This window comes from Malaclemys terrapin, chromosome 3 (assembly GCF_027887155.1).
Source record: "Malaclemys terrapin pileata isolate rMalTer1 chromosome 3, rMalTer1.hap1, whole genome shotgun sequence".
In the NCBI taxonomy this organism is placed as follows: Eukaryota; Metazoa; Chordata; order Testudines; family Emydidae; genus Malaclemys; species Malaclemys terrapin.
This window is the reverse complement of record NC_071507.1, coordinates 180,980,193-181,007,174: the sequence shown is the minus strand read 5'-3', so window position 1 is coordinate 181,007,174 and position 26,982 is coordinate 180,980,193.

Sequence of the window (26,982 nt, the reverse complement as noted above, 5' to 3'; positions counted from 1 at the left end):
ACCAAGCTCCCCACACACAGGGTACATCTTCACTACCTGCCGTATCGGCGGGTAGCAATCGATTTATCTGGGATTGATATATAACATCTCATTAAGACGCGATCTATCGATCCCCGAACGCACTCACCGTTGACTTCGGAACTCCACCAGAGCGAGTGGCGGTAGCGCAGTCAACGGGAGAGCTGCAGCTGTCGATCCCGCGCTGTGTGGACCCCAGGTAATTCGATCTGAGATACTTCGACTTCAGCTACACTATTCACGTATCTTAGATCGATCCTCCCCCAGTGTAGACCAGCCCACACCCTGTTCCTTATCCCTGCTGCATTTGAGTCAGGCAACTTCCCCCTCTAGTCTGCCTGAGCCCCTCAGGGGGTCATTCAGAGCACAGGAGACACAAGCTTTGCTCTCAGTTCAGGTGTCCATCCTGCAGGAACAGGGATCGGCAATTACAGGGAAAGTCCTACTCAGCCTTGGGCTGGAGCATGCCCAATGTGGATGGAATCATCAGGAAACAGAGCTGTGATGCACAAGCCAGTCTCTAGTGAGCATGTGCAAACTGCATTTTTTTTGCCCCCAACGGCTTGTTTAGCTAAACTTGGGCAGATTTTTGTTTACACAGATAGGAAAAGTCACATCCCTAATGCAAAGGCTGTTATACCAATAGAATAAAAACCAGCAGGATCTTATTAAGAGGGATAAGGCAAAGATGCCACATTTATTGTAAATATACTGATAAAGCAAAAGATAAAAATAAACAACGTTGTTTGACTACTTATTTCTTATACACACACACACACACATATATATATATATATATATAGAGAGAGAGAGAGAGAGAGAGAGAGAGAGATTCATTCACACAATCATTCATTCAAGTTCTGTATAGGTGTTATAGTTACCAGCCTAGAAGTTGCTCATGCCAAGTTACTGGCCAGGTATCTTGGTCATGAGGATGGAGCCGAGTCTGTGTCAGGTGCACCTGATGCTCCTGGAGGCTGGCAGCAGAACCAGAGACTCAAAGTCATCAGTCTTTAGAGTCCCTTCTTATAGGAATTAATTCCTATGTTAGTCTATGGGAGCTGTTTCATCCTGCTGTTGCTGACTCAATCAGCAGATGGCACATTCCTGTCCAAAGTGGCACATTCCTGGTGGCTCCACACTGTCCAAAGTTTGTGTTTCTCATCCTTCCAGGTGATGGGGTGGGTCCCAGTTTACCCTCCGGGGGTTTCTGGTCATCCACTTGACACATTCTTCGGCCGATGGATACTCCTTTTCTAGGCTGGCACCTCCCTAACCATCCATGTATATCAAGCATTCATCAGCATACATTCCATCCCTTAACCATATTTTAATTTATGGTCTCCACCACTTTCAGAGTGTGTGCTAATTCATTTGAGACTCCCGGCCCTTTAATCACAGAGGGTGGGGGTCTGTCCTAGGAGCAGTTGAATGAAGTGAAAGACACTTAACAGCTTATAGTGTTTGTTTACATTGTATAACAAAGTCAGTTAACTTGTTTGTAAGTTTTACATAGTAGTCACAGGATAGATATAATCAATGGTTTCTACAGACAGTAGCTTACAAGTTTTAACAGAAGACCTAAGAGATTTTTGTACTTGGTGAAACTGTTGGATTTTAAAGTGTGAGGGCCAAATTATGAGGGGGTCACTGTCTCTTGGGGGAATCACTGTTAGTTCCTTCTTTAATATCCCTACAAGGCCACCTCCCTGTCAGATTTCAGATTCCATAGCATGGGAGTGCTAAAGCTAAGAAAAAGGTCACCTGAATTTCTCAAACATTGTAAACAAAAATAATAATAACCACACACAATTTTTCTCCTAGCTTCATTCTCAGAAAAGGCTGAACCATTTTGACTGAAATAAAAAAAAAAAAAAAAAAATCAACTTGAAGCATATCCCAGGCATTCAAAATAGCAGTTGAAGTTCTGCAATGTTATAAGCAACTGAAAACAGGGTCTTATCATGGGAAATGTCAGGAAACCTTAATGTTAAGCAGTGCTGCCATCCCTGCTTTCAATATTACATGTAAGGATCATATATCAAGACTGATGTTCTCTACAAGACTGGTAAAAGGCCAATAAAGTTTTAAGTTCATTAGAACTTTTTTCTTAACTACCTTTAAATTGTAACTAAGGACCAAAAATACTGGAAGCAGAAAAGGGGAATTTTTAAAGTGCTGTATGGTACATTAGCAATGGCACACTATATTTTCTTTAAAGTTTCCATCTGCAACTTCTTCTTCTTTTTCTTCTTTTATATGGCTGTGTAGAGCAGCAACTACAATTTCATCTGAAGTTGATTGAGCCAAATGAGTGGAAGATGGCAGGCTTCACAGGGCCCATTCTGTTAAGTGAAAATTCACAACGAATGTCATCAACTCAGCGACCAAACATCACTCAGCAATTTCCTAGTCATCAGAGCAGCAACTCAACAGATCCTAAAGTTCCTCCTCAGGGCCATACAACATGCCAAATAGGCCCTGGAATAAGAATCCTGCAACTTAATGTTGAAGGACTCACATTTTGCCAATGAGAGTATCTTGAAAACTTGCTGAAGACATACAACATTGATATCCTCATGTTGCAAGAGACCCATGTTGGCAATGACCAAAAGGCTAGGCGCTACCGTATCTATGGATACAACCTAAAGACTAGCCATTATCATCCTAAATATGGCTTGGCAATATACATCAAGGACACCATCACAGATATTAATGTTGTTCCATCAACTGAAGAGGAGACCACATTTACCACAACTATCAAATTAGGGGAGCTCCACATTACCAACATCTATAAAGCCCCTAGCACAAGATAACCAAAACCAGCACTCCTATTCCATGCATGTATGCAGGTGATTTTAATACTTACCACACTATGTGGGGCTATAAAACAAATGAAACCAATGGCGAAGATCTCATGGACTGGATATCTGCAAGACTTACAACTAATCTATGAACTAAAACAACAATCTATATTCTATTCAAGCCACTGGCAACGTGGGTACAATCCAGACCTAAAATTTGTATCTTAAGACCAAAGTGGTAACACTCTCATCGTAACACAAAATACTGTCGGCATTTCCAAACAGCCAACACAGGCCTATTGAAATTCTTGTGTTCTTTCCAAAACGGGTACCATGATGGAATTTTGCTAAAGCTGATTGGGATGCCGACAAACAGACTGAGAACTGTTGCAAGGACTCCAGCAAGACCAGAATGCTATCAACAGTTTGCAGGCTCCTGAAAGTATCAGGAAAGAAGAATGTTCCCTGAGGCTTCCAGAAAAAGCACACTCCCTGCTGGATGACAGAGATGCAGCAGTTGCTCTGGCATACAATCAGACCAGGAACTCTCATACTTCAAATGCCCTGCTACATTCCCTTGACAAAGCAAGATGCCAGCACTGGCTCAATTGCATAGAAAACCTTGATTTTACACATTCAATTGGTCGAGTCTGGACATTATTATGACGTCTTGGGGCTGCTAATCCCACAGAGTACCGGCCACCAAAAATCCAGCCAAACTCAATAGCCTTCAAACTAGATACACAAAAGGACTACTTGATAAACACACAAGAAGAGAAGTGTATCAACAACTTTACTGAACGCTTGCATCAAGCCCTTCCTCTGTCAGCATCGAGGAAGTAAAAGAAGGACTTGCCGTGATGAAAAAAGGGTCCTGATGGTATTCCGCCAGAATTCCTCCACCATCTCAGCCCCAAAGGACTCCAATGGCTAGCAACATTGTACTCTGTTTCCTTAAGGACAGTACAGATCCCTGGAATATGTTGTGAGGCAATTGTAATTGCCATTCCAAAGCCTGGAATTCCCCCTAATGAAGTGGGAAGCAAATTTCGCTATGTATGACCTATAAACTTCTTGAACGTATCATACTCAAAAGAATATATCCTTTTACTGAGCCAATTATTCCTTTCCAACAGGCAGGCTTCTGGCCAAAACATAGTTGTTGTGACCAAGTTCTGGCACTCACAGCTCACATGGAGGCTGGCTATCAAAAAACCCCTAAAGACTGGCCCAGTATTTGTTGACCTGGCATTTGTGTATGATACTGTATGGATTAAGGGCCTGATGCTGAAACTTGCTAAAATTATACCTTACTACAAAACACTTCGCCAGCTGTGGACTATGTTGAGTAACAGACACCTGTGGGTGTTCCTGGATAATAAGGCCAGCTCACCCCGTATCATAAACAATGGGCTACCACAAGGCTCTGTACTTGCACCAACCCTTTTTAATATTTACATAAGTGACATGCCTTCAACTAAATTACAAAAAATTGGATATACAGATGATCTTGCCATGACAATCCAAGCATCAAACCTCCATGACATTGAGAACCTCCAAAATATGGAACAATATTTCTGGAAATTGAGGCTCAAACCAAACTCTGTAAAAACAATAGTAAGCACATTTCATCTTATAATAAGAGTCCCAAAAACACATTGAAAGTAGCTTTTTGTGGTAAAAATGTGCAACACGATTATACTCCAACATATCTCTGAGTGAAATTCGACTGCACACTCACCTTCCATGAAAATCTTGAGAAGGTAGCTGCAAAGATAAAAATGAGAGCCAACGGCGGGAGAGAGATCACTTGATCATTACCTGTTAGGTTCACTCCCTCTGGGGCACCTGGCATTGGCCACTGTCGGTAGACAGGATACTGGGCTGGATGAACCTTTGGTCTGACCGAATACGGCCATCCTTATGTTCTTAACTAGCAGGTAAAACCTGGGGTGCATCAGTGTTGCGAACATCTGCAATAGCACTTGTATATTCAGTAGCTGAATATTGTGTACCAGTATGGAGCAGATGCAGCCACACACGACTTGTGGATACCCAGCTAAATACAGTGATGTGGTGCATCATGGGAACCCTTAAGTCAAGTCCAACACCATAGCCACCTGTCCTGTCTAACATTGCTCGCCCACCAATACACCAAACTGCTGCAACATTTCACAAAGCTCAGCGAATCCAGGAAAACAGATGTCTTCCTATTCACCAAGACCTTTACAGCACCCCCTGCAAGGTCTTAATTCCTGTAAGCCTTTCTGGGAACATTTATATAGCCTCATGCAATCAGGCTATGATCAGTAGGAGCTTTGGAAAGCAGATTGGGCTAAACAAGACTTAAATAATAAGCACCTTGTGCCAGATCCCACGCAGAAGATTCCTGGGTTTGACCTTCCACGGTCACTTTGGTCAACTCTGAACCGAATTCGAACCAGCCATGATAGATGCAGATATCTAATGCACAAATGGAAAATCAAGGACTCGCCGGTGTGCGAGTATGGGTCACCAGGACAGACCATAGAACATATTACTATCTACTGCCCAATTTATAAATATGAAGGAGGCATTACTGCAATCTGTATTGTATTGGAAAGTACCTTAAGCGTGAGAAATACAACAATTCAAAAAGGTTGTGGGACTGTTTAACAGAAAATGTAGATACAGGGTATAAAAAAAACACTAAATAGAAAAAAAAAGTGACTCTTAATCACTAAGTCAGGTTCAGATCCCAATAATACTCTTTTGGAAATCTATGGGAATCTTGCCATCAAATTAAATGGGAGAAGGATTGGGCTCTCAATAGGCAATTTAATTTTCTTTCCAGTGTAAGGAAATAATTTGAGTCCCTTGTGCATTATGATCTGCACATAATGATAAAAGAGCAATTTAACTTCCAATAATAAATTCCCAATGGATATCTTCAAAGCTCATAATAATCCCTTTTTTGATCAGATGACCAAAGTGAAGATATGCAACTCCTGCTTGTCATAGCTCTCACAGTGAAACTCACATGAAAAGCCTCTGTTTTTCCAGAATTGGATTATTTTATTCCTTTTTTAACCTGGAAACAAACTCAAACCATTTGTTACCCCTATAAATTGTGGAAAAAAATTGTTCTGAAATTTCTGTCCTGGTTAATAAAATGCAGTAACATCTCTTCTAGGGAAGTCAAAATATTCACTTTTTTTATATCAACACAGTGTGTCTCTGGAACACAGTGTGTCTCTGGTTGATTTTAGAAGCATTGACTGAAGTCCTTAGCTATACAATAATCCCCACCCAAGGCAGGCCTATGTTATGTACTATTATTTTAATATTGGATTTCCCCAGACTCTGAATAATGCAAGTCTCTTGCTTTGGAGACCAGTAATGAGTTTTCCTAAGTTTAAATGATTTAATTTAAATATAAATGAAAAGTTTAAGCATAAATTCTCTATCAAGGGCTAATCAGGTAAGAAAAGGAAAAAGAACACAAGAACATAACAAAGTCCATACTGGGTCAAACTAATGTCCATCTAGCCCAATATTGCCAGGTGCTTCAGAGGGAATGAACAGAACTGGTATCATCAAGTAATCCATCCCCTGTGGCCCATTTCCAGCTTCTGGCAAACAGAAGCTAGGGATACTTCAGAGCATAGTTTTGAATCCCTGTCCATCCTGGGTAATAGTCATTGATGGACCTATCCTGCACCAACTTATCTAGTTCTTTTTTGAACCCTGTTATAGTCTTCACAACATGTTCTGGCAAAGAGTTCCACGCATTGACTGTGTGTTGTGTGAAGAAATGCTCCCTTTTGTTAGTTTTAAACCTACTGCCTATTAATTTCATTTGGCAACCCCTAGTTCTTGTGTTATGAGAAGGAGGAAATAACACTTCCTTATTTACTTTCTCCACCCCAGTCATGATTTTATAGACCTCTATCATATTCCCCCCCTTAACTGTATCTTTTCAAAGCTGAAAAGTCCCAGTCTTATTAATCTTTCCTCGTAAGGAAGCTGTTCCATACTCCTAGTTATTTTTGTTGTCCTTTTTGGTACCTTTTCCAATTCCAGTATACTTTGACCAGATGACCAGATCTGCATGCAGTATGCAAGATGTGGGCGTACCATGGATTTATATAGAGGCAATATGATAATCTGTTTTATTATCTATCCCTTTCCTAATGATTCCCAACATTCTGTTAGTTTTTTTGACTGCCACTGCACAGTGAGTGGATGTCTTCAGAGAACTATCCACAATGACTCCAAGATCTCTTTCTTGAGTGGTAACAGCTAATTTAAACCCCATCATTTTATATGTATAGTTGTGATTATGTTTTCTGATGTGAGTTACTTTGCATTTATCAATATTAAATTTCAGCTGTCATTTTCTTTCCCAGTCACCCACTTTGTGATATCCATTTGTAACTCTTCACAGTCTGCTTTGGACTTACCTATCTTGAGTAGTGTTGTGTTATCTGCAAATTTTGCCATCTCTCTGTTTACCCATTTTTCAAGATAATTTGTTAATATGTTGAACAGTACTGGTCCCACTACAGACCGCTGGGGGACACCAATATTTAACTCTTTCCATTCTGAAAAATGGGCATTTATTCGTACACTTGTTTCCTATCTTTTAACCAGTTACTGATCCATAAGAGGACCTTCCCTCTTATTCCATGACTGCTTACTTTGCTTAAGGGCTTTTGGTGAGGGACCTTTTCAAAGGCTTTCTGAAAATCTAAGTACACTATATCCATGCTTGCTGACCTCTTCAAAGAAGTCTAGTAGATTGGAGAAGCATTATTTTCCTTTACAAAAAACATGTTGACTCTTCTCCAACAAACTGTGTTTTTCTATTTGTCTGATAATTCTGTTCTTTACTATAGTTTCAAACCAATTTTTGCCTGGTACTGGCTTACCAGCCAGTAATTGCCAGGATTGCCTCTGGAGACTTTTTTTTAAAATTGGTGTCACATTAGCTATCCTCATCTGGTACAGAAGCTGATTTAAATGATAGGTGACATACCACAGTTAGTAGTTCTGCAGTTTCACATTTGAGTTCCTTGAGGACTCCTGCATGAATACCGTCTGGTCCCAGTGGCTAATTACTGTTTAATGTATCAATTTGTTCCAAAACCTCCTCTAATGGCAGCTCAATCTGGGACAGTTCTTCAGATTTGTCACCTAAACAGAATGCCTCAAGTTTAGGAATCTCCCTCACATCTTCTGCAATGAAGATCGATGCAAAGAATTTATTTAGTTTCTCTGCAATGGCCTTATATTCCCTGAGTACTCCTTAGCATCTTGATTGTCCAGTGACCCCACTGGTTGTTAGCAGGCTTCCTGCTTCTGATGTACTTATGTTTTTGCTGTTACTTTTTGAGTATTTGGCTAGCTGTTCTTCAAATTCTTTGTTGGCCTTCCTAATTATATTTTTACATTTCATATGCCATAGTTTATGCTCCTTTCTATTTTCCTCAATAGGATTTAACTTCCATTTTTTAAAGCAGAGGTGGGCAAACTGTGGCCCATGGAACCGTCCTGCCTGGCCCTTGAGCTCCTGGCTGGGGAGGCTAGCCCCCAGCTCCCCCTGCTGTCCCCCCTCCCCTGCAGCCTCAGCTCGCCATGCCCCCAGCACTCTGGGCCATGGGGCGCAGCTCCTGCCAGGCAGTGCGGTGGTAAGAGCCACCAGCCTGCCCTGGCATTCTAGACTGCATGGTGGTGTGGCTGGCTCCAGCCGGCTGGCGCAGCTGCTAGTGCTTGTGCTCTAAGCAGCATGGTAAGAGGTTGGGGAGTGTGGGGAGAGGTTGGATAAGGGGCAGAGGGTTCCGGGGGGGGCAGTCAGGGGGCAGGGGGCAGTTGGATAGGCGTGGGAGTCCCACGGTGCCTGTCGGGGGGCAGGGGTGTGGATAGGGGTCGGGGCAGTCAAGGGACAGGGAGCAGGGGGGGTTGGATAGGGGGTGGGTCCCTGGGGGGCAGTTAGGGGTGTGGGGTCCTGGGAGGGGACAGTCAGGGGATAAGGATCAGGTGGATTAGATGGGTCGGGAGTTCTGAGGTGGGCAGTCAGGGGGTGAGAAGTGAGAGGGGTCAGATGGGGGGCAGGTGGCAGGCTCTTTGGGGAGGCATAGCTTTCCCTATCCGCCCCCCCCCCCCATACAGTTTCGGAACTTCAATGTGGTCCTCAGGCCAAAAAGTTTGCCCACCCTCGTTTTAAAGGATGCCTTTTTCCCCTCTAACTGCTTCTTTTATTTTGTTGTTTAGCCATGGTGGTATCTTTTGGGTTCTCTTACTGTTTTTTTGTTTTGTTTGTTTTTTGTTTTTTCCTAATTTGAGGTATACACTTAATTTGAGCCTGTATTATGGTGTCTTTAAAGTTTCCATGCAGCTTGCAGGGATTTCACTTTTGGCTCTGTACCTTTTAATTTCTGTTTAACTAACTTGTTCATTTTTGTGTAGTTCCCCTTTCCGAAGTTAAATGCTACTATGGTGGGCTTCTTTGGTGTTTCCTCTTCCCCCTTCCCCAAGGATGTTACATTTAATAATATTATGGCTGCTCTTACCAAGCGGTTCAGCTATATTGACGTCCTGGACCAGATCCTGTGTTCCACTTAGGACTAAATCAAGAATTTCCTTTCCCTTTGTAGGTTCCAGGACTAGCTACTCCAAGAAGCCATCATTTATGGTATCAAGAAACTTTATCTCTGCATCCAATTCCTGAATTGATGTGTACCGAGTCAATATGGGGATAGTTGAAATCCCTCATTATTATTGAGTTTTTTATTTTATAGCTTCTCTAATCTGAAGTATTTCACCATCACCATCCTGGTCAGGTTGTCTGTAGTGTCTACTGCTTTATTTTTATTATTCAACCATGGACTATCTAGCCATAGAGATTCTATGGTGTAGTTGGATTCATTGACATTTTTTACCCTATTTGAATTTATACTTTCACATACAGTGCCTCTCCCTCACCAGTATAACCTTTCTTGCTGTTCTTTTCCTCCTCTCTCTCTCCTCCCCTCCTTCCACAGAAACACACTATATGCCTCTGGATAGCCTCACTAACACCAAAAATAAAATCATGTTTGGAATAAGATCATGATGCACTGAACGCTATGCTGACTTCTTCCTTATATTTCCACAGCTTCACTTGTTACCACGCTTGAAGTAGTTTGAATTTCCCACTGGCTCAGTGGTGTGATTTTTCTGGAGGTAGGAAGGGAATTCAAGCTAACTCATTGCTGGACTTTTTCAGATGCCCAGTGGAAAGTTAACATAGCAGGTAAATGTCAGTGCATTTGAACAATGAGGTGCTTATTTCACTGGGTTCAGAAATGTGTCAAAATATTGACTATAAAGTCACACCCTTTTTCACTCAGTCACACTAGGGTGGATAAGCATCATGTATTTGACTTATGCACAGAAGTTTTCTACAAAACTTTTTTTCCTTTATGTATAGTGATCACATCAGTTTCTGCTGGGGAAAACACACATTGTGTAAGGTTATTTCTCCATAGTTTATGGCTAAGAGAAAGTAGCTTTCAAAGGAAAGGGGGTTGTTTAAGCTTGTTTTTATTTTTAGTTTTGTTAGGTTTAAAAGTGAGTAGTGCTTGATGTTGTTTATTGCATATTGTCAGGAGGATAAGAGATCTCTTTGAAGACTGATCGTGAGCAATGTATAAAATATCCAATTTGTGAATATCTGAAGGATGAAGGGGTAATCACTAGTAGCCAGCATGGATTTACCAAGAACAAATCATGCCAAACCAGCTTGATTTCCTTCTTTGTCAGGGAAACTGATTTGGTGGATGGAGGAATGTGGTGGACATAATATACCTGGAGTTCAGCAACATTTTTGACACAGTCCCACATGACATTTTGATAAGTAAGTTGGAGAAATGCGGGCTTGGTGGAACTACCATTAAGTGAATACATAGCAGGTTAAACAACCACAAAGAAAGAATAACTATTAATGTTGGATTGGAGGGAGGTCTCAACTGGAGTTCTACAGGGATCTGTTCTGGGTCTGGTGTTTGTTTTAACATCTTTATTAATGACCTGGAGGTAGGACTAGAGAGCATACTGATCAAGTTTGCAGGTGACACAAAGCTAAGGGGGGTTGCTAATACTTGGGAGGATAGATTTAAAATTTAGAGGGATTGTGGTAAATTGGAGAACTGGGCTATAGACAACAAAATGAAATTCAAATGTAAGGTGTTACACTTAGGGAAGGAAAAATCAAATGCACAAATACAAAATGGGGGGAAACTGGTTTGGCAGCAGTACTGCTGAGAAGGATCTGAGAGTTGAGGTGGATCACAACCTCAACATGAGACAGCAATGTGATGCTGTTGGGGGGGGGGAAGCAACTGCAATATTAGGTTGCATTAATGGAAGCATAGCATGCAAGTCACAGGAGGCGATAGTACTGCTTTACTCAGCTGCAGTACTGTGTCCAATTTGGGTCACCAATGTAGAGAAAGGATGTAGAGAAACGGGAAAGGGCCCAGAGGCGAGCGACAAAGATGATCAAAGAGCTAGAATGCAAACCATATGAGCAAAGGCTGAAGAAACTGGGTATGTTTAGTTTGGAAAAGAGGAGATTAAGGGGGGCATGATAGCACTCTTCAAAATTTTAAAAGACTTACATAAAAAAGATGGAGAAAAGTTGTTCTGTCTTGCCACAGAGAGCAGGACAAGAGGCAATGGGTTCAAGCTACAGCATAGCAGATTTAGATTAAATATCAGGGAAAACTTCCGAACAATAGGACAATGGAACACATACCTTGGGAGGTCATAGAAGCTCCTTCGGTGGAGGTTTTAAAAGGAGGCTGGATAGCCATCTGTCTTGGATGGTTTAGACAACAAATCCTGCATCTTGGAAGGGGGTTAGCTTAGATGACCCTTTCAGTCCCTTTTAAGCCTATGATTCTATGATTCCAATACTGCCAATTATTTAAAGTAGGCTTGTGGTTAAAGGATAAATCTTGGCAGTATCTAACTAAAGGGCTTTTGAACACTTGGTTCAGAGCTGGTAGCATTTTCTCCTGTACAACATCGCAGTGTTTCCTCTCTTAATTCTACCATTTTGCCTTACAGCATGTTTTTAAAGTTCCTGTATTTTTAGAATTGTATACACAGTAACACTCAGGGAACTATTCAGTTCAAATAATTTATTTGGTGAGTTTAGTTCTTGTCTGTTCACAGATTATCTGCATGGATTTATACTACTAGAAAAGTAAACAGATGTGGGGAGATGGCAGACAAAAAATTAAAAGTGCGTCCAATTTCTGGCAGTCAAGAAACCAAACAGAGCAACAAAAACTATCAACAGACTAATGGATCAGAAGAAATCATTATGGCACCATCCAGCAGGTACTTAAATCAAATTGGGGGTTCCATACTACAAGGATATTGGAGAACTGGAAATGGTACATAAAAAAATACCATTAGGATGGCAAAATCCTTAGATGTTAAAGAAAGTTCAGTTGGAGCATTACAGATATCAGGTTTGCCATCAATAAAATATTAGCATTAGGAAATAACATCAGTTTTGAAGTACAATTCTAAGGAGGATGGAAAAGATGGATTCCAAAAAATTGTTCAAGAAGGCTTCATAATGAAAAGGGCACAAAACTGAACAATGTAATAACCTGGAACTAAAAGTTTTAGAGAAAAAGCTTTATTTGAATTGTAGAGAGACAAGGTTAGTGAGGTAATATATTTTATTGGACCAACTTCTGTTGGAGAGAGAGAGACAGGCTTTTGAACTTACACAGAGCTCTTCTTCAGGTCTGGGAAACAAACTTTTGAATGGTAGCAGATAGTATAGTGGGTGAGTGCATATCTTTCACCATTGTAGAGCCAGGTTCAAACACTAACAGTTTTAAGTTTGAGGACCATCAAAAAACCAAGACACAGTTTGGCACAACAAACAGCACAAGATTTGAAGTCACAACAATGGTGAGGTACAAATAGAGATGTTTGGCTCAGTGCTGTTTGGAGAAGCTTACACTATACCTGTCACAAACAGTCTGTTGCCTTTTTTGAACGACAACTTCAAACACATAATATATAATTGTACATTTATACACATATACATAAACATGTACCAATAATATAAACACCCAAACTGTGTTAAAATACTTGGAAAGGCAATAAAAGGCAGCAAGAGAGGCTGCACCCATGAGCATATTCATGAATGAGTTGGGTTCAGGAAGTAGAAGAAATCCTGCGTGCAACAGATTCTAGCTAGAGATGCTGATTGATCAAAGCCATCCTAGGGCTTCCTTCCATCCTAAAACATTAATATGTTATATGTAATAAAATAAGCAGTATCATATTTGTAAGGATTTTTTTTCCATTTCTTTGCTCATTTCCCAGTTACCCACTGTCAATCTCTTTTCAGTCCATTAACTGTTATAGACTTGTGTTTTCTTATATTACAAGGGAGGAAAATCAGTGCTTCTCACTGACTAAAATTTGAAGTTAATCTATTTGCTATTCTGCTGGGTATGTATTTGAATCCAGCCTTGACTAGCCTGCTCAAAACTAATTTTGATCAGAGTTTTTCAGCTGTTACAGCTCTGATTCAATTTAAGCAAGGGTTACTGTATTTTAATACCAGTCCTTGGCCAGTAATCATGGTAGCTGGTGTTGCATCAAGAAAAATATCTCCTTTCTCAAGGAGGACATTTCAGAGTTCAGGAAGTTGGGGGCTTGGGAGTAATAGAAAAGTTCACTCTTTCTCACTAATCAGTGCACATTCAAAAGATAATCAGTTACCTGCATCTGCCATAGCAGTTCCTTGCATTCCTTCTCTCCCCCAAAAAATGAGTTTTAAAGTGAAAACACCAGCTTGGGGGGGAATAAGTGTAAGTGAAGCAGTGATTAGGTTATGCCGTTGATTTATATTTCCAATAATTAAGTAATAATATGCTCCCCCATTCTCTCCTTTGAAGCTCCCCACCTGTCTTCCTGATCATTCCAGTCAGACCCTACGCCACCAGCACTCCCAGCTATCTCCATGACACCACAGATTTCCTGAGAAAACTACAATGCATTGGTGACCTCCCAGAAAACACCATCCTAGCCACCATGGATTTAGAGGCTCTCTACACAAACATCCCACATACAGATGGAATACAAGCTGTCAGGAATAGTATCCCTGATGATGACACAGCACAACTTATTGCTGAGCTCTGTGACTTTATCCTCACACACAATTATTTCAAATTTGGTGACAATATATACCTCCAGACCAGTGGCACCGCTATGGGCACCCGCATGGCCCCACAATATGCCAACATTTTTATGGCTGACCTGGAACAACGCTTCCTCAGCTCTCGTCCACTCATGCCCCTTCTCTACCTACGCTATATTGATGACATCTTCATCATCTGTTAAGAACTCCTGCTCTAGAGCCCTGCATGGATTAAAACAAAATTGGATCTGCATTCACAAAGATAGGAAACAAAGAACTGCATCTGTATCCACGGATGCAGATAGCTGTGGATATTCATGGATTTGCAGGGCTCTACCCACTACCTCTGTAAAAATAGGTCAGTTCAAAGACAGCCTTTGCATTTTGGGTAGCTCTGTGAAAAAATGTGTTACTCCTCAAAACTACAACAGACTCCTGTCTATTGCAGTCATACCACAGTGCACAGGGCTAGCCTGAGGATTTGGGGCAAAGTTTGCAAGTGATTCTTTAAGGTTCAGCTAAGCTTAATCAATTTTCTGTAATGGTGTGTTGAAGATTGGAGTTTCTTCAGGCCTCCTGAATGAGAACAAAAGCCAAGATGTTTGTATTGAGATTTATTTATAGACACAATACTTTAAAAAAATTGCATGGATAATTGTCCTGGTTAGTTGGGGGTCTGTCACTGCTAGGCTTCAGCTGCCAGAAGCTTTTGTTTCCATTTGGTAAGCGTATTATTCATATTTTACCCATGGAGAAATTAAGACAAAGAGCGTACGTGATTTAACCAAAGTCACAAGGAGAGTCAATGTCAGAGCTGGGATTAAACACGCTGGAGTCCCTTGCACTCAGAGCTGTAGAACATATGGAACTAACACTCCTGCAGGGAGAGGGAATTTGCAGGGAATCTTAATGCCAGTTTGCACAGCACTGCTTCATGGTCACAAACTGATCTGTGATCTTTGCTCAAATCAGAGGACTGCCACGTATTACAGAGGCACATACTGGGTGGCTGTAGGGAATTGTAATTAACTGGTGATCTTTGGAGAAAAACAGAGACAAACTTTTCACTGTAGCAATCAAGGTATACTTTCAGGAGGATTTGCAGAAAGAAAAGGGCTGTACATTTACTTTAAAAATAATGAAAACTGGATTCATTCAAATTGGGATTTTGGGGGATGAAGAATAGTCTTCATGTGCACAAGTGACCAGTGCTGGGTCAGTTATCTGGGTGGGCCAGTGGTTTTAATTGCAACTTACAGTAATGTACAGGAATTGGGTAGTAGATGTTTAAATAGTTTGTGAGCCCTCACAACCTACACTGTTTATGTTTCAGAAGCCACCAGGATACTGCTAAAGCATCCATGTGTATATACATAGTGAAGCCTTGCATGTTGTACGCATTTAGTAAACAGTTATTGGTCCCTTCTGTTCCCCTGTGGTTGCTTCACATAATACATAAAAGATTGTTACAAGGAGGAGGGAGAAACATTGTTCTTTTTGACCCCTGATTAGGCCTCAACTGGAGTATTGTGTCCAGTTCTGGGCACCACATTTCAGGGAATATGTGGACAAATTGGAGACAGTCCAGTGAAGAGCAACAAAAATGATTAAAGGTCTAGAAAACATGACCTATGAGGGAAGATTGAAAAATTGGGTTTGTTTAGTCTGGAGAAGAGAAGACTGAGATGGGACATAACAGTTTTCAAGTACTTAAAAGGTTGTTACAAGGAGGCGGGAGAAAAATTGTTTTTCTTAACTGCTGAGGATAGGACAAGAAACAATGGGTTTAAAATGTTTCTAAGGTGTTTTAGGTTGGGCATTAGGAAAAACTTCCTAACTGTCAAGGTAGTTAAGTATTGGAATAAAATGCCTAGGGAGGTTGTGGAATCTCCATCACTGTAGATTTTTTGGAGCAGGTTAAACAAACACCTGTCAGGGATAGGATCTAGATAATATGTAGTCCTGCTTGAATGCAGGGGAATGGACTAGCTGACCTCTTGCAGTCCCTTCCAGTTCTATGATTCACGTTACATCTGTTGTCTACAGAGCAAAACCCAATACCTGCCTACAAAATATATTAATTTATATTCTAGATAATTGTAACTTGATGTCTTTGATGCCATTGACACCATGCGAAGAGATTCCTACTCTGAACTTGGGAAATTCGGATTTTCCTGGGGTAAAGTCCTGGTCCCACTGAAGTCTAGGGTAAAATTCCTATTGACTACAGTAGCTAGTACCAGAGTCTCCCATTCTGCAATCACTCCTGCACATGCTTAACATTAAGTATAGGGGTAGTCCCAGTAAAAGTTAAGCACAAACCTTCAGGATTAGGTCCTGAAACATTGTTCCTTACATTAGCCTATTGAAGTTACAATACCATATGTATGAGTTGGTTTACTGAAATGTTTCTGCTTGCTCACTGAGCAGGGGCATTAATCAAGTATCCTATTAGTAATGAAACAGAATATAGTGGTAGTAATAATGAATATAATAGTATGTAATTTGTCCCCCCCCCCCAACAATTTAAATAACTATAAAAAGGACTGAGATTAACATACTGCCATAGCATAACAGTCTTTTTCCCAATAATGGGCAGCAGGGTGAGGGGTATCTTTAATGCATGTAGAAAGTTAATTTTTTAGGACTGCCAGAACAATGACCCTTAAACTGGAAAAGGAATTGTTTTATCAAAACCAGACTGGATGATAATCTGAAAAAAAAAAAAACCCTACCTTTTTGAGTACATTGAGGTGGCAAGTCCCCACTTGACATCCTTACTTTTACCATCAGTGGTTAACAACCCTAAAATACTTATTACTAAATGAATTAATGATTTGTTGAACAAGTAAACTCAAAATTTCTTAGGCTTTAGGCAAAGAGTTTTGATTGACTGCCAGTTAATTCAGAGCTGAATGACCTAACTTGACAAACTTCACTCTGGTTCCCACAGTATTTGTTTTATTAGCTTCCATAAACAGGCAGATAAGGTACTGGATACATTCCAAGAGAAAATCCTCTTAAAAATTGGAAGCTGACAGAGCCAAAGAAGTATCCAGAAAGCAAGGGCATAGAGTTGACAAAGCATCCAGCTTCAAGAACTGTTAAGAATGAAGCAAGGTAATAAACTTGAAGAGAGAAGAGAAATTAGGGCCTGGTACAAGATAACTACTTCAGGACACATTGCAGAATTTAGGTATAGCTAAGGGGGTGTCAGGGTCAAAGGCTCTGGCCCAGCTCTTCAGTAATGCAGGTATAAATCTGCCACCCACTATACAAGATTCTTTGCACATATTCAAAGAATATTGAACAGAAAGAAGGGTTCTCACAACCCCTGTGAACCTATGGCACCACGCCTGGCACACATCTCATACCCACACAGAGCAGTTAGGCTATTTTATTACTTCAACTGCAAGCACCACGAGTAAGATTGGATAGGTCAGACTAATCTATCCAATGGGGCAGTGGAGTTTAGTGCAAATAATATTGCTTCCAACTAGCTTCTCTATGCACACTGTAGCATAAACTTTCTCTCAACCTAGCTGGGAGACATTTCAATTTCTTTCCGATGGCAAAAACATAGACACAATTTTTTCAACTTCAAAAGAACAAGAAGGAGGGTGGGGGAGAGCATGCTGTTTCATCAAATTCCCATACCTGCAAGTTAGATTTTGCTGCTTGTGGAAGTGTTCCGGTACACAGGATTTTACTTATTTTAATTTCACATACTGATATCTTCAATTTATATTCCCACTGAATCCTGCTCCAATAGCAGTCACTGCAGCCAGCAACAATGGAGAAGTTTGATAATTCTGCTGTTAGAAATGGAAGAGGGATTTGACAATGCCTTGGATGTGAGGGGAGGTGGAGCTAGAGGGGAATTAAAAATATGACAATGAGGTGGCAAAGCTAGGAGACACTTAATGTGGTGTGGAATCAGCAGTGATAGAGAAAGGGAGAAAAGAAGGTTTAAACAGAAAAGCAAGGTTCAGTTTTGGTCATATTGGTATTCTATGGTAGCACCTAGATACTGCAGTTGTGCTTGGTGATGCACAAGCATAGACACTGGCCCAAATCCTCAAAGGCATTTCAGTGCCTAACTTCCATAGATTCCAATGGGAGATAGGTGACTAAATACCTTTAAGGATCTGGGCCATGGTTCCTTCCCCATTTGATATGGTTTTGAAATCTTCATATTGACAAACTCAGTCATAGGACTGGAAGGTGAGGGAAATGTAAAAATATGGATCTGATTCTCTCCCTATACCAATTTTACACCTGTGTAGCTCTAGTCATTTCAGTGGGTCTTTCCCCCCTATACAGTGGGTTAAGCAAGATGAGAATTGGTGGCATATCTTCAATTTAGTCAATAGTTGACTGTTAAATATTCTGTAACGTGTAGGACTATGAAACTTTTTGGTTCCCAACCAGAAGAATTTGTATTTTCATTGCTTGTCACAAAAAAAGTTGTAAAATTTGTCGGTTCCAGAAGGCTTGAGACTATGACAAACTTGCCCTGAACTTCTGCAAGAAGTATTACGGCCACAATATTACCTAAAATGTCACATTTGATCATATATTTTGTATATTTATTGAGATCACGACATTTATCAAATAAGCAACCAGTTTGGAAAGTAATAAATAAAGTACAACAGTTTCTCAATTGTTCGTTCCCTTGACTTGCTATTAGCAAGTAATGAAAATTGTCCAGCCTACATGTAAGGGTGGATATAAGGAATTTATCTGGTTTTGTGTGAGCTGTATCACTGCACTGCAGCTTTGTCAAGGTAAAGAACATTTTGTATATGGGAAGATGTCTTTGTTACTCATAAGTCTATTATTCCATCTTTGAAGGCATTTATTCTCTTTGCCTCGGCTGATTTTTTTCTTGTTTCATCACATACATCATTTCTAACTAAATTAACATAATTTTAAATAGGCATCCCTTAGCTGCTCTTATGAAGTTTTTCTATTAGCTGAATAATCTAATTTGCCTGACTTCTGAAATTTCTTCAGTCAGAAAGCCTTCCTTCACTGAGTCATTATAGCAGTGTCAACTTTAATTTGAACATAAAAAAATTCTGGTGCTTAAAGCTGATAAGAAAAAAAACACTCTTGAATAACCACAGTGACACAGGCTATATTAATAAAACCTTCCCTTCCCTTCTGCAAGCCTAGGCACATTATTATTTAGTATATTTATTATGCTGTATAACATCCATTTTTCCAAGACATGATGGAGTCCTACACTTACAGTGTGACAATATTAGTTGGCTTGCTTTCCCCCCATAAAAACATCTTTTTTGTTTGGATAGCGTGACTTGCCTAAGAACAAAGAAATTCATGCAGGCTGAACACAAATGATACATCCTGATGCAATATCATAATCTAAAGCATAAATTGGAAATTGCCAGCCATGTTTTTTTCCCCAGAATATTATGGATCTGGTCACCGAAAATGAAGCTTTCTGAAAAATAAGCTCTCGCTTCCATAAAAGTAATGCTAGTGATCTTGTATGTATACATCTTTCTTTGAGGAGACTGCTCAGGAAGAGTACTTGCCAATTCTGCTTTAACACGGCTAGTCGCAGCAGATTCACCTCCACGAGGGGTGTAGCTACCAGCACTGGGAGCATGACTCCCAGCGCAGCGCTGGTGCACAGTCTACACTGGCACTTTTCAGATAAGTGCTGTGGGATGAAGCTGTAGAGGTTAGGGAGCTCGCTACTGCCATCTGTTGGTAAATGAGGAAAGGAGGCCCGGAACTCCAGTGGCTCCGCAGGGGAGGGAGTAAACTATTGGTAACAAGGGGAAACAACTGTCTGGCATGGTTTGATAGTGGAGCCCAACACAAGATAACAATGCCCTCTCTTCAGCCACTTGTAGCCAGGCTCCACTACCAAACTGTGCCAGACAGAGGTTTTGATTAAGGTGAGCCCCTATCAAGGGTGCATTCGGTACAGTTTTCTTGCCCTTTTGTCACCCAGCAATAGTTTGTTTCATTATCCTTAAACTCAAAACTTAACTGAATTTGACCCAAATGACCAAAAGTATCACATAATAAAGTGCAAATGAGGCCTGGCTCATTCAGTTGTTTCCCCTTGTTCACCAATAGCTTACTCCCTTCCCTAAGGAGCTACTGGAGTTCCGGGCCTCCTTTCCTCGTTTACCAACAGATGGCAGTAACGAGCTCCCTAACCTCTACAGCTTCAGCCCACAGTACTTACACAAAGCCACTTCCAGTAGAATAGCTTGAGACTTAGGGTTGTCTACACTGGCACTTTACAGCTCTGCAACTTTCTCACTCAGGGGTGTGAAAAAACACCCCCCTGAGTGCAGCAAGTTTTTGTGCCGTAAAGAGCCAGTGTAGACAGTGCACCAGCGCTGCACTGGTAGCTATGCCCCTCTTGGAAGTGGGTTTTTTTAGAGCACTGGGAGAGCTCTCTCCTAGCGCTCTTCCGCAACAACACAAGCCACGTTAAAGTGGCAGTGCTTTAGCATGGTCAGTGTAGACTAGCCCTAAAGCTAAGTGTACACTAAGGGGTGTGTTTCCCCTGCTTCTGTGCACACACTGAGTAAGCTAGCATGCATAAAAATAGAACAGCCATGGTAGCATGAGAGCACAGCTGAGCCCAAAACAAAAGCCTGAAACCCATAAATATGTATTCAGCCATTCTTCTGCTGCCACTCCCCCATTTGCTGTGGCTACATTGCTATATGCTTGAGCTAGTGAAAATGTGTAGATGAATATATATATATATATATATATATATTAATAATTATATATATACACACACACATCCGTCCCTGCAGTAGCAAGTCTCGGAACCCTAGTTAGAGTTGAGCTCACAGTGCTCACACTATGGGAATGTCTGCATTGCTATTTCTACCCTGCTTGGGGTTGAGTCTGGGTTCTGAAACCCAGTAAGGGGGAGGAGCTCCCTTATAACGTTTAGTCTAGTGGCTAGGATACCTACCCAGCATATGTGAGATACCAGTTCAAGTGCCCTCCTCAGGAAGGGGGAGAAAGGATTTGAACAGGAACTGCCACCTCTCAAATAAGTCAATAGTCATTTTTTCACTGGTCCAATTCATATTTAATTCAAGTATAACAACTTCAGTTGGAGACATTGAGAGACTCCCCACATCACAATATCTCATAACCAGTAATTATGACCCTCATTTGAGAGGTGGCTGATTCCTGTTCCAATTTCTATTTCTCCTCAGGAGGAGGGCAGGAATAAGCACCAGGGGTCTCCCATGTACTGAAGGAGTACCCTATCCACCAAGCTACAGGGAGGTCATCCTCCTTCCCCTCCTCCCTTCCCACTGATCTTGGCTCATGGAAGATTCCATTTCACAATCATATGAAACTGTTCCATGCTGCTCTCCTCTGAGGGTCACTGGGCTTGTTTTGCCACTGCAGGAACTTCACACACAAAGCTGGGGTTAGGAAGAATGAAATGAGCCTTTCCTGCTGTCTCCCTCACATCAGAAAAGGGCAAGAGAGAGTCTGAATTCTCTCATGTTTAGTTCTTTAAACCAGTGTTCAGTTTAATCCTCAGCTAAACCCCATGTTAAAATTTCTATTCAATATCTCCCTCTTCCACCCTCCAGCCATTTTATATGCACTTAGGCATACAATGCAATCTTTCTTCCAAGGAAGGATAGGAGCCTGACTGCAGGAGCGGGTCCATAGACTTAAATCTGAGAAATAGGTGCCTAACTCACCTTGAGGGGCAGGGTTTAGGACACACACTCTCCTCTGACTGGCCTAATGGCTAGCCTAGGCAACTTCCTACTCCCCTAATGTGGATCACATTCTTAGGTGCCTTATTGTCCTCTCTCTTGCATAGAGAGCCTGAGCACCTAATTCAGGGTTTGTGAATTCCACTCAATGGCAAGGTACCTAAAACTTGCAGTGCTCAGTATTGTAACACCCAAGTCCCCTTTGTGAATCTTGCCATTTGTATCTTATGTCAAGCCAGGAATAGGGAAATGGGCAGTCATTTAAGGTGCTATCTTTGTTCATTCTCTCAGTCTATGTTCAGTAAAGATATTTAAAAGAAGAAAGCAATTAGCAAGGTCTTTAAAAAAAAGAGCGTGCGCGCGAGAGAGAGCGACAGCGAGAGCGAGACTGGGGATTATAGAGAAGCTGGCAGAAAAGCTGTTTATTTCCTTGGCATCAGAATGCCACAATCTGTTCCTACAATTGGAATACTTTCTGAGACATTGTTTGAGGAACAGAATGGCTGGAAACAAACTAAACCTATGGCTCAACCATAGGAATAGTTTTATCTGGGGGAACAAACATCAAACAAAAAGAGGAAGGAGAAAATATTCAGCCCAAGAGAAAAGAAGCACTTTCATCTGACATTAGTATTTCTATCTCCATGTGTTGGACTGCAGTGGTCAGCAGTCCTCCCTGAGCTGAACATCTTGTGGAAGAGGAGGCATTATATTTGAATCAGATCTAGCTTACTTAAAGGTTACAATACTGACTTCCCACCGTGTGTCATGCATATATTGCCCCTCCATGGCATTAGGAGATTTCCCTCTTTCACCATAAAGAAAATAAAGGCCAAAGGAGGAGATGGCCGCTCAGAAGTAAATTTCACTTCTTCTGCTATTTGTTCAAGACAGTTGAGTTAGCACTGCTAATACCAAATACAGATTATATGGTATCATATGATACCAGCCATCCCTCTGGCAACACTAGCTGCACTTCGAGGGACTTGGCTAGACCAATGTGGCTTCACTGGCTGCCAAAAGGATTAGTTCTCAGGAAACAGAGTAATGTCTATATGTTCCTGGAAGTTAAATCTCCTTCCTCCTTGATCAGCTAGAGAAGGAAAGGGAATGCAACTTTTTAATCATGCTCATCTACACAACTGCCTGTCTTCCTTGTTGCCTTCTGTGGAGTTTCCGCAGCTTTACACACACCTACATACAATACATCATCTATATGATGATACATACACACGATCTATATTGTATATGGTAAAGTTCATGGTTCTTAAGAACGGTAGGAGGGAAAACAACAAAATAAAGAAAATGGATTTCAAAAAGTCAGACTTTAGCAAACTTAGGGACTTGGTAGGTAAGATCCCAGAGGAAGCAAGTCTAAAGGGAAAATCAGTTCATGAGAGTTGGCAGTTTTTCAAAGAGACATTATTTAGGACACAAAAGCAAACTATCCCACTGCGTAAGAAAGATAGGAGGTATGGCAAGAGATCACCCTGGCTTAACCAGGAGATCTTCAGTGATCTGAAACTCAAAAAATAATTCAACAAAAGTAGAAACTAGGTCAAATTAAAAGGATGCGTATAAACAAATAACTCAAGTATGTAGGGACAAAATTAGAAATGTTCAGGCACAAAATGAGATTAAACTAGCTAGAAGACAGAAAGGATAACAAGAAAACATTATACAAATAACATTAGAAGCAAGAGGAAGACCAAGGACAGGGTAGGCCGATTACTCAATAGGGGAGTTGAGGGGAATAACAGAAAATGTGGAAATGGTAGAAGTGAAAAATTACTTTTTTGCTTTGGTTTTCACCAAAAAGGTTAGTAGTGATTGGACATCTAACATAGTGAATGCCAGGGGAAATGAGGTAGGATCAGAGGCTAAAATAGAGAAAGAACACGTTAAAAATTACTTAGACAAGTTACTTCAAGTCACCAGGGCCTGATGAAATACACCCTAGAATACTCAATGAGCTGACTACCATCATAGATGAGCCATTAACGATTATCTTTGAAAAGTCATTGAAGACGGGAGGACTGGAAAAGGGCAAATATAGTGCCAATCTATAAAAACGGAAACAAGGACAACCTGGGGAATTACAAACCAGTCAGCTTAACCTCAAAAAGAAGAACAGGAGTACTTGTGGCACCTTAGAGACTAACAAATTTATTAGAGCATAAGCTTTCGTGGACATTTGTTAGTCTCTAAGGTGCCACAAGTACTCCTGTTCTTCTTTTTGCGGATACAGACTAACACGGCTGTTACTCTGAAGCTTAACCTCAGTACCCAGTAATATAATGGAGCAAATAATTAAGCAATCAATTTGCAAACACTTAGAAGATAATAAGATGATAAGTAACAGAATGGATTTGTCAAGAACAAATCACGTCAAACCCACCCAATAGCTTTCTTTGCCAGAGAAACAAGCCTTGTAGATGGAGGGAAGCAATAGATGTGTTGTATCTTGACTTTAGTAAGGCTTTTGATACTTCCTTGCATGATCATCTGATAAGCAAATTAGGGAAATACAGCCTAGACAAAAGTAGGGAAATACAAATATAAGGTAGATGCATAACTGGTTGGAAAATCATTCCCACAGAATAGTTATCAATTGTTCACAGTCAAGCTGGAAGGGCATATCGAGTGGAGTCCTTCAGGAATCAGTTCTGGGTCAGATTCTGTTCAATATCTTCATCAGTGATTTAGATAACAGCATAGAGAGTACACTTATAAAGTTTATGGATGATACCAAGCTGGGAGGAGATGCAAGTGCTTTGGAGGATATGGTTAAAAATCAAAATGATCAGGACAAACTGGAGAAATGGTCTGAAGTAAATACGATGAAATTAAATTAGGAGAAATGCAAATATCCCAAAGTGGGAAAAATCCCACTGAGGCAGGAACAATCAGTTGTACACATAGAAAATGGGAAATGACTGCTGAGGAAGGAATACTGTGGAAGAGGATCTGGGAGTCATAGTGGATTACAAACTAAATATGACAACAATGTAACATTGTTGCAAAAAATGCAAACATTATTCTGGGATGGATTAGCAAGAGTGTTGTAAGCAAGACACAAGAAGTAATTCTTCCTCTCTACTCTGCACTGATTAGGCCTCAATTGGAGTATTGTGTCCAGTTCTGGGTGCCATATTTCATGAAAGATGGACAAATTGGAGAAAGTCCAGAGAAGAGCAACAGAAATGATTAAAGGTCTAGAAAACATAATTTATGAACAAGGATTGTAAAAAATGGGTTTGTTTAATTTGGAGAAGAGAAGACTGAGAGGTGACATGATAACGTTTAATAGTTCCCGTATTTAGCCTGCTTTGAAGGCAGCTAGCAAGCCAACAGTTTCACAGACATGGTGTAGTTGCCCAACCCCCTGTAATACACTGGGCAATCAACGCATACTGTAAACAAAGTGGCTAAGTAAAAAAATGAACAAAATCATAACATACTCAAGAAGAGAAAACTATATTCCATGGATAAACTTTTGGTTGTGAATTATTCACTCAGATCTGTTAATAATGAGCTACAATGTACAGTAACAATCCCCAAATGGGGCCCTGCAGAATAAGCTATTCAACCAGAAATGTGCCCTGCTGTTATAATGATGCATTCTAATTCTTTGCTTGTGTTTTCCCCTCTTCTTTGCCAAGCTATATAATCCCCTGGTCTACTGAGATTCAGAATTTACTGTTCTGCAAGGTATTAATTCAAAACTAAATTGTCAGGGATTACAACATTATATTCTTACAGCTGGGACTACAATGAGGTATTAATAAAATGGATTACTTTAGGTCTGAGAGTGTCCGAACTGGCATATACTCAAAGTATCAGAGCTGATCAAATACATTATATGGTAAATTTGCCATGTTTTCATTGTGAAAAAAATATTCAACTTTTTTGATTTTAGATCAGCTTCATAATGCAATTCAGACACGTTCGTCATCAAGTAATAGCAAATTTCGTTATGCAGTTGGATTGTTAGGGTTTTTTTTAAATGTTAGATTAGCTTACCTAAGTAAGTTTGAAGGACTGGCTACCACTTTGTTGCTTTGTGCTATGATGTTTTTATAGGGCTGTCACACAATTAAAAAAAAGAATCATGATTAATCACGTGATTAAAAAAATTAATCACGATATATCGTGCGGTTAAATAATAATAAAATACCATTTTTTTTACTTTTTTTTTGATGTTTTATACATTTTCAAATATATTGATTTCAATTACAAAACAGAATACAAAATGTACAGTGCTCACTTTATACTTTTGATTACAAATATTTGCACTGTAAAAACAAAAGGAAAAGTATTTTTCAGTTAACCTAATACAAGTACTGTAGTGCAATCTCTTTATCATGAAAGTTGAACTTACAAATGTAGAATTGTGTACAAAAAATAACTCCATTCAAAAACAAAACAATCATAAAACTTTAGAGCCTACAACTCCACTCAGTCTTACTTCTTGTTCAGCGAATTGCTCAGACAAACAAGTATGTTTACATTTGCAGAAGATAATGCTGCCCGCTTCTTGTCTACAATGTCACTTGAAATTGAGAATAGGCATTTGCATGGCACTATTGTAGCTGGCATCTCAAGATATTTACATGCCAGATGCTGTAAAGATTCATATGACCCCAGCTTCAACCACCATTCCAGAGGACATGTATCCATGATGATGACCGGTGCTGCTTGATAATGATCCAAAGCAGTGTGGAACGACACACTTTCATTTTCGTCATCTGAGTCAGATGCCACCAGCAGAAGGTTGAATGTCTTTGTTGGTGGTTCGGGTTCTGTAGTTTCCACATCAGAGTGTTGCTCTCTTAAGACTTCTAAAAGCATGCTCCACACCTCATCCCTCTCAGATTTTGGAAGGCACTTCAGATTCAGGTCAAGTGGTGTAGCTATCTTTAGAAATCTCACATTGGTATCTTCTTTCTGTGTTGTCAAATCTGCAGCAAAAGTGTTCTTCAAATGAACAACATGTGCTGGGTCATCATCTGAGACTGCTATAACATGAAATATATGGCAGAATACGGGTAAAACAGAGCAGGAGACATACAATTCTCCTCCAAGGAGTTCAGTCCCAAATTTAATTAACACATTATTTTTTTAACAAGCGTCATCAGCAGGTAAGCATGTCCTTTCGAATGGTGGCCGAAGCATGAAGAGGCACATGAAAGTTTAGCATATCTGGCACATAAATACC